Source organism: Uranotaenia lowii, chromosome 3 (genome assembly GCF_029784155.1).
Source record: "Uranotaenia lowii strain MFRU-FL chromosome 3, ASM2978415v1, whole genome shotgun sequence".
Classification (NCBI taxonomy): Eukaryota; Metazoa; Arthropoda; class Insecta; order Diptera; family Culicidae; genus Uranotaenia; species Uranotaenia lowii.
Window position 1 is genome coordinate 5,025,364 of NC_073693.1, and position 13,280 is coordinate 5,038,643.

The following is a 13,280-nucleotide window of genomic DNA, read 5'->3' on the forward strand; positions in this document are numbered from 1 at the left end:
TCGTCTTCGTCCCCTTGATGATGTCGGTGGTGATGTTGGCTGCCCTTGGCCCCGATCGGAATCCATTTCTTCTGTGTTTCATGCATCCGACATTTCCTGCCCGTGGGGTTGTGGGTTGGGATTTCAGCTGACTGTTTCCTGATACAGAGTTTCAGACCCGGTTTCACTTACTAACTGACTTTTTTTTCTTTCTTATGGTTTTAATTATTCCGAGCTTGTCATGTTTCTGTTTGAGGAAATTAGAGTCGGAGGACAAAAAACTTTTACCGAGGGCGTCGAGTGTCGTTTACATTATTTTTCTGGTATCAGAAGCAGACCCACGAAAGAACACTGAGTGTCAAAGTAATTACTTTATTTATTTCCGAGATTCGAAGCGGGAAGCCAAGAAATTCACTTTTCCCAATTACACGAGCACGTGTTTGTTCTCATTTCACGTCTTTAACATTTTCTGTTGTGGCTTTACCTAGAGTTGTGGATCGTGACACCGAATTCTCACGTCCCTGAGCTGGGTTGGGGATGAGAAATGAAAATACAATCTAGGCGTGAGTGTTTGCGCGATATCAAGCAAAGTGGTTTATTCTTGGGTGGTATCAATTTTCACTTTGCGCTCCCACCTTTCATCGGGCTGAAGGACCCGTCCTAATGGAAGCAAAAAAACACAAACCCGAAAACCGAGACGAAACTGCGTGAAAGCTTCACCCCTAATGAATATTTGAAACGCACGGAACCGAAAAAACTTTCTCCTTTAACCGTTTTACTTTACTTTTTTTTCTCCCAATCAACCTCGCTCTGGTGTTATTTTTCCTTTTTCATCCCCCCGAGGAGGTTAATCGACAGGCGCCGGCGTTACGACGACGGTTGGGTCAATATTTGTGAAAAATAAAGTCCAATTTTGTGACAAGCTCACACGCACCTTCCCACGTCACGTTTTCCAACTTTCACGACGGAACGCTCTCCGGTTTTCTGGTTATGGTTTTCCAACGACCTCCAGGCTCACCTGACTGAATGAAAACGACGGCTCTGCGGCAAGAAAACTAACTAGGAAGGGGCCTAGGAAACACGGAAAAAAGTTTTCCGCTTAGTGGCGATGTTAAAAAATTCAAGCCACCCAGTCCTCTAACTCCTAACCCTTGGTGCCTGCCTACGACACTAAAACAAAAAAAAAATCTTATGACAGCCAATTTCACTTTCACTCGTATTCCCCGCTTTCCCCACGTTAACCCCAAGTAACTTCCCGAGTAAGTTGATGGGAAATTGTGAACCGAATGGTCCACAAAAACCACCCACCCACTCAACTCACTGACTCACTAACTCCCCGCAAAGGTGTCTCGAGGAAGGCGGCAAGGCAGTTACAATAATGGTGATGATGATAATGACCTGGAAGCCACTTCCTTTCCGTGTGTCACTATTTTCGGCCGGCAATCTGAAATGAGAAGGTAAAACAGCAAGAAAAATAACATCAGCCACTGTAGTGAAAGTTTGATGAGAACTGTAAAATTAAGCAGCGAAACAGTAATAATGAGTTTTTGTTTGGTGTTAGTTGTGAGGGTCTTTTTATTTTCCTTCCGGTTAGATAAATGACACACTGGCTGCGGCGTTCGATTGGCAAGCTTTAGGTTTAACGAGAAAAAAAGTTTGTACATATCGGATATTCAGTTGATTATTTTTGTAATGAGTAACCAATCGATTACAGGGATGTAATCGTTTCAAAGGAATTTGTCTTCGAAAACGTTCAGGTACCTCGTCGTTCTGCTGCTGTTATTAAGTACTTTAAAAAAACAGTTTAAATTATATTGTAATTGATTTTAGGTTTCGCTGATCACTTGCAATCTAGAGTAACTTTATTTAATTGTTGGCCAAACTTGTAAGATTTTAGATATTTTGTCACATTATATTCCGTACTGGGGGATAAGGTGAGCTTCTTGGCCGAATTTATCATGAACTGAGATGGGATTACGTTCACATAAATGCTTAACTATTCACGGTCGCCATGAAGGATGCTATCGTAACGATTGATCTTTGTGATTTAAGGAACAGGACAAATTAAATTTGATAATAACTATTGATCCGACACAAAAAAAACTTAGAATCTACTGAAAGACGGAGTGGATAAGTTGACCCATAACATCGAACGGGACATTCGTAATAATAGTTTGATCACCACTCGATCCTGCACTCATGCTTCAAGTTTGATTTGTATTGAATGAGAAAATAACTTTAAGTTATTCAGTATAGCTCCTCCAGACGTTTAGGACGTTTCACCTTTCTTACAGAAATATAAAGTTATCCATCGATTCAGGAGATAATTGATTAGGACTCTTAGCTAATTTTTTAGAGCTAGCTCGAAGACTTTAAAAAATTGACAAATTAAACAAAAATTTAAAAAAAAATGACAAAATGGGACACTTTGACAAAATAACTAAATTGATAAAAAATACTGTCAAAAATAAAAAAAAAATATATGACATAAATGGCAAAAATGACAAAAATGACAAAAATGACAAAAATGACAAAAATGACAAAAATGACAAAAATGACAAAAATGACAAAAATGACAAAAATGACAAAAATGACAAAAATGACAAAAATGACAAAAATGACAAAAATGACAAAAATGACAAAAATGACAAAAATGACAAAAATGACAAAAATGACAAAAATGACAAAAATGACAAAATCCGTATTGACATCCGTATTGATTTCCAACGAACGAATTATGGTCAAGGCGAACCGCTTCGAATGATGTGCAGAATCTTTAATTGGTTTTATGAAGATTATGATTTTGACACGTCCACTGCTGCATATAAATCAAAAATTAGAAAATCTGTAAGATTACGAGAACTTATCTCTTTGATGAATAGTCTGATTTTTTGAATTGTTAAATTATTTCCAATTGCTGTCATGGAGACATTAATGTCAGATGATAAAACTACGAATAAATAAATAAATAAAATGACAAAAATTACAAAAATGACAAAATTGACAAAAATGACAAAAATGACAAAAATGACAAAAATGACAAAAATGACAAAAATGACAAAAATGACAAAAATGACAAAAATGACAAAAATGACAAAAATGACAAAAATGACAAAAATGACAAAAATGACAAAAATGACAAAAATGACAAAAATGACAAAAATGACAAAAATGACAAAAATGACAAAAATGACAAAAATGACAAAAATGACAAAAATGACAAAAATGACAAAAATGACAAAAATGACAAAAATGACAAAAATGACAAAAATGACAAAAATGACAAAAATGACAAAAATGACAAAAATGACAAAAATGACAAAAATGACAAAAATGACAAAAATGACAAAAATGACAAAAATGACAAAAATGACAAAAATGACAAAAATGACAAAAATGACAAAAATGACAAAAATGACAAAAATGACAAAAATGACAAAAATGACAAAAATGACAAAAATGACAAAAATGACAAAAATGACAAAAATGACAAAAATGACAAAAATGACAAAAATGACAAAAATGACAAAAATGACAAAAATGACAAAAATGACAAAAATGACAAATATGACAAAAATGACAAAAATGACAAAAATGACAAAAATGACAAAAATGACAAAAATGACAAAAAAGACAAAAATGACAAAAATGACAAAAATGAAAAAAATGACAAAAATGAAAAAAATGACAAAAATGACAAAAATTAAAAAAATGACAAATATGACAAAAATGACAAAAATGACAAAACTGACAAAAATGACAAAAATGACAAAAATTACAAAAATGACAAAAATGACAAAAATGACAAAAATGACAAAAATGACAAAAATGACAAAAATGACAAAAATGACAAAAATGACAAAAATGACAAAAATGACAAAAATGACAAAAATGACAAAAATGACAAAAATGACAAAAATGACAAAAATGACAAAAATGACAAAAATGACAAAAATGACAAAAATGACAAAAATGACAAAAATGACAAAAATGACAAAAATGACAAAAATGACAAAAATGACAAAAATGACAAAAATGACAAAAATGACAAAAATGACAAAAATGACAAAAATGACATAAAAGATAAAATTGTCAAAAATGTAAAAAATTTCAAAAAGAATGTCGGAAATGTCAAAAATGTCAAAAATTTTCAAAATTGTCAAAAAGGTCAATAAAATTTTTCCTTTTTAGATTTTGTGACCTTTTCGCAATTTTCTGACTTTTCTGACTTGTATGACTTTTTAGACTCTTTTACTCTTCTGACTTTTGTGTATTTTTTCTGTTTTTTTTTTTACTTTTTTGACTTTTCTGACTTTTCTGACTGTTTTGACTTTTCTGACTTTTCTGACTTTTCTGACTTTTCTGACTTTTCTGACTTTTCTGACTTATCTGACTTTTCTGACTTTTCTGACTTTTCTGACTTTTCTGACTTTTCTGACTTTTCTGACTTTTCTGACTTTTCTGACTTTTCTGACTTTTCTGACTTTTCTGACTTTTCTGATTTTTCTGACTTTTCTGACTTTTCTGACTTTTCTGACTTTTCTGACTTTTCTGACTTTTCTGACTTTTCTGACTTTTCTGACTTTTCTGACTTTTCTGACTTTTCTGACTTTTCTGATTTTTCTGACTTTTCTGAATTTTCTGACTTTTCTGACTTTTCTGACTTTTCTGACTTTTCTGACTTTTCTGATTTTTCTGACTTTTCTGACTTTTCTGACTTTTCTGACTTTTCTGACTTTTTTACTTTTCTGACTTTTCTGACTTTTCTGACTTTTCTGACTTTTCTGACTTTTCTGACTTTTCTGACTTTTCTGACTTTTCTGACTTTTCTGACTTTTCTGACTTTTCTGACTTTTCTGACTTTTCTGACTTTTCTGACTTTTCTGACTTTTCTGACTTTTCTGACTTTTCTGACTTTTCTGACTTTTCTGACTTTTCTGACTTTTCTGACTTTTTTGACTTTTCTGACTTTTCTGACTTTTCTGACTTTTCTGACTTTTCTGACTTTTCTGACTTTTCTGACTTTTCTGACTTTTCTGACTTTTCTGACTTTTCTGATTTTTCTGATTTTTCTGACTTTTCTGACTTTTCTGACTTTTCTGACTTTTCTGACTTTTTTTACTTTTCTGACTTTTCTGACTTTTCTGACTTTTCTGACTTTTCTGACTTTTCTGACTTTACTGACTTTACTGAATTTTCTGAATTTTCTGAATTTTCTGAATTTTCTGAATTTTCTGAATTTTCTGACTTTTCTGACATTTCTGACTTTTCTGGCATTTCTGACTTTTCTGACTTTTCGGACTTTGCTGACTTTTCTGACTGTTCTTATTTATTTGACTTATCCTAATTTTCTTACTTCAATGATTTTTCTGACTATTTTCACCAAGAAAATCAAAAATGTTTAAGGTTTACAACCTTTTTATTTTTACAGATTTTTTATTTTGCCAAGTTTTTTTCTAGCTTCAAATATTTTGCTTATTATTTTTTGTAATAGTTTTACAATCAGCGCTTGATAGTTAGTTTTTTCTTCGTAAGAAAGGAAAAATCATAAACATATGCAACAGCTGACAGCACGACAGCAGCACCTACAATCTCGACCATTTTCAACACAGGAATGTCAGCCCAAGTAGATTCCCTGTCATAAACAAACACCTCACCATGAGCTGACGCCTTTCTAAGTTGGAAAACTCTTTACGCCACACTTTGCTGCCAAGCCGAGTACTCAACGAGTAAGTGAATGAGTGGGGCAACACAAAGAGGATAGGGAGTGCAAAACTTTCAACCTTTCAAGATTCGCACCCGGAAGGAAGCTGCTCTCAAGCTCTAGGTTAGGCGAGGGTGAGGACCTTTCTGCCTTTTTCCTTCGTGTTCTTGGTTCATATCTTGGCTTCGAGGATTGGCTCAACCAAAGCACAGGATTCCTATTTTCCAGTCCGTTAAGCTCATGCCAGGAACCTTTCAGCCGCACACGCACGCACACACGAAGCCAATTGCTCTTGCTTCTTGCAGCTCATGTCTGCAGAGATAAGACAACTTACTTGTGCATTTACTTTCAAGATACCTCCCGGGTGATATCTACATCTCATCCCAGCCAGGAGCTTCCACTTCCGCTTTCTGCCACTGCCAATTGGGAACGATGGAACCGGAAAGCATTTGCATAAAGTGGGGCAGGTTTTATCTTTTAATTAATATGCGATCATAAATTGCCTTGCTATCTCGTTTGCTCTCAGCGAGAAGATCTTTTACCTTTCACTTTCTTCAACTTTTCCAGCAGTTTCTTAGCTGGAAGCTGGAACCCAGATTTCTTAATTTGAAGGTACTGATCCTGCTAGATTTCCAGCTTGAGATGAGCAGAGATGAACATTTTTTACTCGCTCTGTTGAGTACTTAAAATTGATCCCATTCTGACCGGCCATCATCCTGCAGATGATGGCTCTGACGTAATTGTAACTTGATAAAATTCATTCAGAATTAATTCTGGTCTTGGCATTCTTAAGCACATTTTGACAGGTGGACTGGAAATTATTTTATTCATCAACCTACTCTCGTATTCAATCTTTTGTCCTTCAATCATTATTTTCACAATGAACTAGTTCATTCATATATTCTTTCATTCATTCTTCCAAACATCAATTCCATTCATGAGCGGAAAACCAAAAACATGACAACATTTGTCATTCTCAATGAGTCGTTTCAAATATTCATAACAGAAATTGATTCCACCAACGCTCGTCGGCTAGGATATTAGTTTGCATGTCCCGAAAAACAACCCGAAACGAAATTACCCTTTAGGAAAAATTTCCCAAAAAAACATGTCCAAAAAAGGAAACGGTCGTCCTTTTTCCCATTTTTTTTATCAACCGATTCCACAAATTTGTCACCAGCCCCAAATTCCTAGATAAAGGTCCATAGGGGACAAAAAAAAAGCCTCCACCAAGCTACGGAAAAAGGCAAAACCGACCCGTCGGACAGATGTAATCACATCAAGATATTCAGATTTCAGTCTGCGCCGGTCGTTGTCTCTGTCCTTCATCTGTCAATCAGCCGGGGCAGTCAGATGGCCACCAACACACATTCGGTTGAGCCCGGGGCTTTTTTTTGCTGTGTTCGTTTCCGGTCAGCATTTGGCGTTGGCGACTTGCAGACGGATGGATTTCCTGATTTTACGGAAATCAATGGGGAAGGAAACATTTTTTTCGTTTCGACTGTAGTAGAATTGTTTATTCTTTATATTCAATTTATATTTCTTATTCGTGTTTCTTGTTTAAGAACCTGTGTTTTGAAAAAAAAAAATCAACTAAATATGAAAGATTAAAAAAATTCATCATTTAACATTCATCCGGAAGTGAAGCTTGTTCTTATATACAGTATGTTTTATATCGAAGTTTTATAAACAAAACAGGTGCTATTCGATTTTTGACGGTCGCCATTGAAAAAAGCGCTGAGTTGAGTTGAGTTTTTTGTGCGACTTACATGAATTGAATCATTCATACTGTTTTTCGATTTACATTTAAAAGTCCTTCTTCCTAAAACCATTTCTTATATTATTTCAATGTGCCGTCTAGGTTTTAAACATCATAGATTTCTGTCCAAGCAAAAAAAATCTCACAATCAATTCTACGAAAAAACAACATCATGGGGGTCAGCATATTTGGGTCGACCTCTCTTCTATCCTAGTCTCGTTCATCGATGGTCAGTTTTTTGATTGAATATCCCCCGGACGACAGTCAGTCGTCGATCCCAACTCAAATCCAATCAGATAAACGATGCAAATCAGTTTAAAGACTTTCGGCCGGCCCTCTCGCAGAAAAAAAAATCGAAGGACGACTAAACAAGCGGCAACGGTTCTTTGGACTTTTGGAATGTTTTGTGGGATGGAAAAACATCTTGAGTGTTTATCAAAAATAGGCTGATTGCGGAAAACGCTAAGAATGTTTCCAGACCGTCGTTTTCTTCGCATTTGAATTCCAAATTTAATTGGAATTTATGTTTCGCTTCGATCGGAATGACTGCTGGCCTACGGTCGGCCAGCTAAATGGATTTAATAAATATTGATTTTCACTCAAAAATCATAAATGTGACGATTGAATAAATTTGCTAAACGCTTTGATTGAATCCTTGTTCAGTCGGGGGGCCTTTTTCAAAACATAAGCCTACCGAACCAAGTAAAAAATCCATGTTTTACACCTCCATTTTCTGCAACAGCAGTAAATTGACTGATCCTCACCGAAATCCCTTTTTTCAGCATTTTATTTATCTTCTTCTTCTCCCTCGCCTGGCGAAGGTCACTGATGAAATATTCATTCGGATAAAATATTGAGCAAACAGCAACGGAAAAAATAGACTCAGCCCCCTCGGCCAATGAAGACGAGAGCAAACAAACATTTTGCTGTTTTGAGCCTAATATTGATTCAGTTCCTTGGGGAAGGTTTGGCCGTCGTCAGTCGGTCCCAAGTCTAATCCTACGCAAAGAAAGATGAAATTGACATGGAATTCGACAAAAGGTGTTTTGAAATTTAGCATCAAACATGGTTTGAGTTGAAATTGAGTTAATTTTGTTTTTGTTATGATTATGTATAAAAGAATTAATTTTGTTAACTTTCAAATATCAAGATGAAATATTGTAATTCGTCTTGAATTTAATAAGTTCAAAGAAGGCTTGGAAATCTTGATATCATATTATCTCACAACTACTCAACAATCAAAAAACAAATTAAGTAATCCTGAAAATGCTTTTCAAATGCTCGATGATTTGAAGTTTAAAATAAGTCATTCAACCCACTCCTGTAATATCCTGCATGATCCCATTTCTATAAAATTTCTCCAAACAACTGCAGTATGGTATGGTAGCTTAAAAAAAATTAAGAATAAAATTTAAAAATAAGCTGCCTAACCATGTGTTTCAAATAATATAACGATTGTCCGGATTGACCTCTGAAATGAAGAAATCGAGCATATTGAAAACAAAATTGAGTAAAAATTGCAATCGCCGTAGTAAAATACAATTAAGTTACGAAATGACCAATAACCGGTCAAATAACAAATAGATTTTTAAAATTTTGAAAATAATGACAATTTTGAAAATTTTGTCAATTATTTCAATTTAGTCCTTTTTGGCATTTTTGTTAACCAAGTTAAGCTTTATTTCGAAATTTATATCAAATTGACAACAGAAATTGACCAAATTTAGGAAAACTGACAAAAATTCGACAAAATTACATAACTGACCAATAAGATACAGAAAAAATTAACATCAGTGTAAAACTGACCAACTTGAAAAAAATACGACATTGGCAGAATAAGAGTGTGCTTCCCGGGATTTCCCGGGAATTTGAAAAATTCGGGAGTTCCCAAATTCCGGGAAACGCTTAAAGAATCCCGGGAATTCCCGAAGCCAGTAAAATGAGCTAAAGTACTACCAATTTACACGATCTAAATAAGAAAAAATGAATCAGATTGAGCGAGGAAAATGAAAGTTCTACCACTGACCATGCTGACTGGACACTCGATTTCGTTTGTTGGATGATTTTTCAATCAGTACGCAATAACGATTCCAGAGTATGCATTGATTGATTTGAAGGAATGCCATCCCAGTTAGAAAGTGGCACCCAATTCAAAAAAAAAAAATAATAAGCAAAAATAGGCAATTTTTACGATAACATCGGGCTAAACAGTTACATTTTTCCTAAAGAGCTCATTGTTGTCAAATTTTGCATGTTCGCAATACCGGCGGTAGGTGCAAAATTGGCAACAAAAATAAGCGAGAAAATGATCGAACTTTTGTTATAAGTGTTATGTCAGTGTGATCAATGGTTCTACCTTGATGGCTTATTCTACCTTGATGGCTTAGTTTTAAATGTTTTTTTTTAAATCTGGTTAATACATTTAATTTCATTAAAATAATGTTTTTCCAATTGAAAACTTAGTGTGAAAGTGAAAAACGACAAAGAGACTCTAAAAGCAAACAATTCCAATAATGAAACGCTACTGTAAGTATCTGTATGTTCTATTTTGCAATACTTATCATTTAGAACTTCCGTTCCAGATACTTTTGACAGTAGCAAAATCATCAGCAAAAAATGATATATTGTTAAACAAATGGATAATTATCTGAAATTTTACGATATTTGATGAATAACCTAAAGTTTAGCTAACTAACTTCTATTCATAGGGAAAAATCTTTTTCAAATTTTTGCAGCAAGAATCAAACCAGTTTGTCGGTTAAAGTACTATTTTTGGGTCTTAGGTTTGCTTATTGAATTTTCTAGGCATTAAAAAAGTTATAAATGTTCAGCAATACTAGACACTACATTAAAATTCAAAAATATCATATTGATAAGAATTCGTATGCAGTAGAGGGTTAAGATCTTCATGTTGAAATCTTCATGTTCTATTTTTTCCAGGATCCCGGAAATTCCCCCATTTTTGTCATTTTTGTAATTTTTGTCATTTTTGTCATTTTTGTCATTTTTGTCATTTTTGTCATTTTTGTCATTTTTGTCATTTTTGTCATTTTTGTCATTTTTGTCATTTTTGTCATTTTTGTCATTTTTGTCATTTTTGTCATTTTTGTCATTTTTGTCATTTTTGTCATTTTCGTCATTTTTGTCATTTTTGTCATTTTTGTCATTTTTGTCATTTTTGTCATTTTTGTCATTTTTGTCATTTTTGTCATTTTTGTCATTTTTGTCATTTTTGTCATTTTTGTCATTTTTGTCATTTTTGTCATTTTTGTCATTTTTGTCATTTTTGTCATTTTTGTCATTTTTGTCATTTTTGTCATTTTTGTCATTTTTGTCATTTTTGTCATTTTTGTCATTTTTGTCATTTTTGTCATTTTTGTCATTTTTGTCATTTTTGTCATTTTTGTCATTTTTGTCATTTTTGTCATTTTTGTCATTTTTGTCATTTTTGTCATTTTTGTCATTTTTGTCATTTTTGTCATTTTTGTCATTTTTGTCATTTTTGTCATTTTTGTCATTTTTGTCATTTTTGTCATTTTTGTCATTTTTGTCATTTTTGTCATTTTTGTCATTTTTGTCATTTTTGTCATTTTTGTCATTTTTGTCATTTTTGTCATTTTTGTCATTTTTGTCATTTTTGTCATTTTTGTCATTTTTGTCATTTTTGTCATTTTTGTCATTTTTGTCATTTTTGTCATTTTTGTCATTTTTGTCATTTTTGTCATTTTTGTCATTTTTGTCATTTTTGTCATTTTTGTCATTTTTGTCATTTTTGTCATTTTTGTCATTTTTGTCATTTTTGTCATTTTTGTCATTTTTGTCATTTTTGTCATTTTTGTCATTTTTGTCATTTTTGTCATTTTTGTCATTTTTGTCATTTTTGTCATTTTTGTCATTTTTGTCATTTTTGTCATTTTTGTCATTTTTGTCATTTTTGTCATTTTTGTCATTTTTGTCATTTTTGTCATTTTTGTCATTTTTGTCATTTTTGTCATTTTTGTCATTTTTGTCATTTTTGTCATTTTTGTCATTTTTGTCATTTTTGTCATTTTTGTCATTTTTGTCATTTTTGTCATTTTTGTCATTTTTGTCATTTTTGTCATTTTTGTCATTTTTGTCATTTTTGTCATTTTTGTCATTTTTGTCATTTTTGTCATTTTTGTCATTTTTGTCATTTTTGTCATTTTTGTCATTTTTGTCATTTTTGTCATTTTTGTCATTTTTGTCATTTTTGTCATTTTTGTCATTTTTGTCATTTTTGTCATTTTTGTCATTTTTGTCATTTTTGTCATTTTTGTCATTTTTGTCATTTTTGTCATTTTTGTCATTTTTGTCATTTTTGTCATTTTTGTCATTTTTGTCATTTTTGTCATTTTTGTCATTTTTGTCATTTTTGTCATTTTTGTCATTTTTGTCATTTTTGTCATTTTTGTCATTTTTGTCATTTTTGTCATTTTTGTCATTTTTGTCATTTTTGTCATTTTTGTCATTTTTGTCATTTTTGTCATTTTTGTCATTTTTGTCATTTTTGTCATTTTTGTCATTTTTGTCATTTTTGTCATTTTTGTCATTTTTGTCATTTTTGTCATTTTTGTCATTTTTGTCATTTTTGTCATTTTTGTCATTTTTGTCATTTTTGTCATTTTTGTCATTTTTGTCATTTTTGTCATTTTTGTCATTTTTGTCATTTTTGTCATTTTTGTCATTTTTGTCATTTTTGTCATTTTTGTCATTTTTGTCATTTTTGTCATTTTTGTCATTTTTGTCATTTTTGTCATTTTTGTCATTTTTGTCATTTTTGTCATTTTTGTCATTTTTGTCATTTTTGTCATTTTTGTCATTTTTGTCATTTTTGTCATTTTTGTCATTTTTGTCATTTTTGTCATTTTTGTCATTTTTGTCATTTTTGTCATTTTTGTCATTTTTGTCATTTTTGTCATTTTTGTCATTTTTGTCATTTTTGTCATTTTTGTCATTTTTGTCATTTTTGTCATTTTTGTCATTTTTGTCATTTTTGTCATTTTTGTCATTTTTGTCATTTTTGTCATTTTTGTCATTTTTGTCATTTTTGTCATTTTTGTCATTTTTGTCATTTTTGTCATTTTTGTCATTTTTGTCATTTTTGTCATTTTTGTCATTTTTGTCATTTTTGTCATTTTTGTCATTTTTGTCATTTTTGTCATTTTTGTCATTTTTGTCATTTTTGTCATTTTTGTCATTTTTGTCATTTTTGTCATTTTTGTCATTTTTGTCATTTTTGTCATTTTTGTCATTTTTGTCATTTTTGTCATTTTTGTCATTTTTGTCATTTTTGTCATTTTTGTCATTTTTGTCATTTTTGTCATTTTTGTCATTTTTGTCATTTTTGTCATTTTTGTCATTTTTGTCATTTTTGTCATTTTTGTCATTTTTGTCATTTTTGTCATTTTTGTCATTTTTGTCATTTTTGTCATTTTTGTCATTTTTGTCATTTTTGTCATTTTTGTCATTTTTGTCATTTTTGTCATTTTTGTCATTTTTGTCATTTTGTCATTTTTGTCATTTTTGTCATTTTTGTCATTTTTGTCATTTTTGTCATTTTTGTCATTTTTGTCATTTTTGTCATTTTTGTCATTTTTGTCATTTTTGTCATTTTTGTCATTTTTGTCATTTTTGTCATTTTTGTCATTTTTGTCATTTTTGTCATTTTTGTCATTTTTGTCATTTTTGTCATTTTTGTCATTTTTGTCATTTTTGTCATTTTTGTCATTTTTGTCATTTTTGTCATTTTTGTCATTTTTGTCATTTTTGTCATTTTTGTCATTTTTGTCATTTTTGTCATTTTTGTCATTTTTGTCA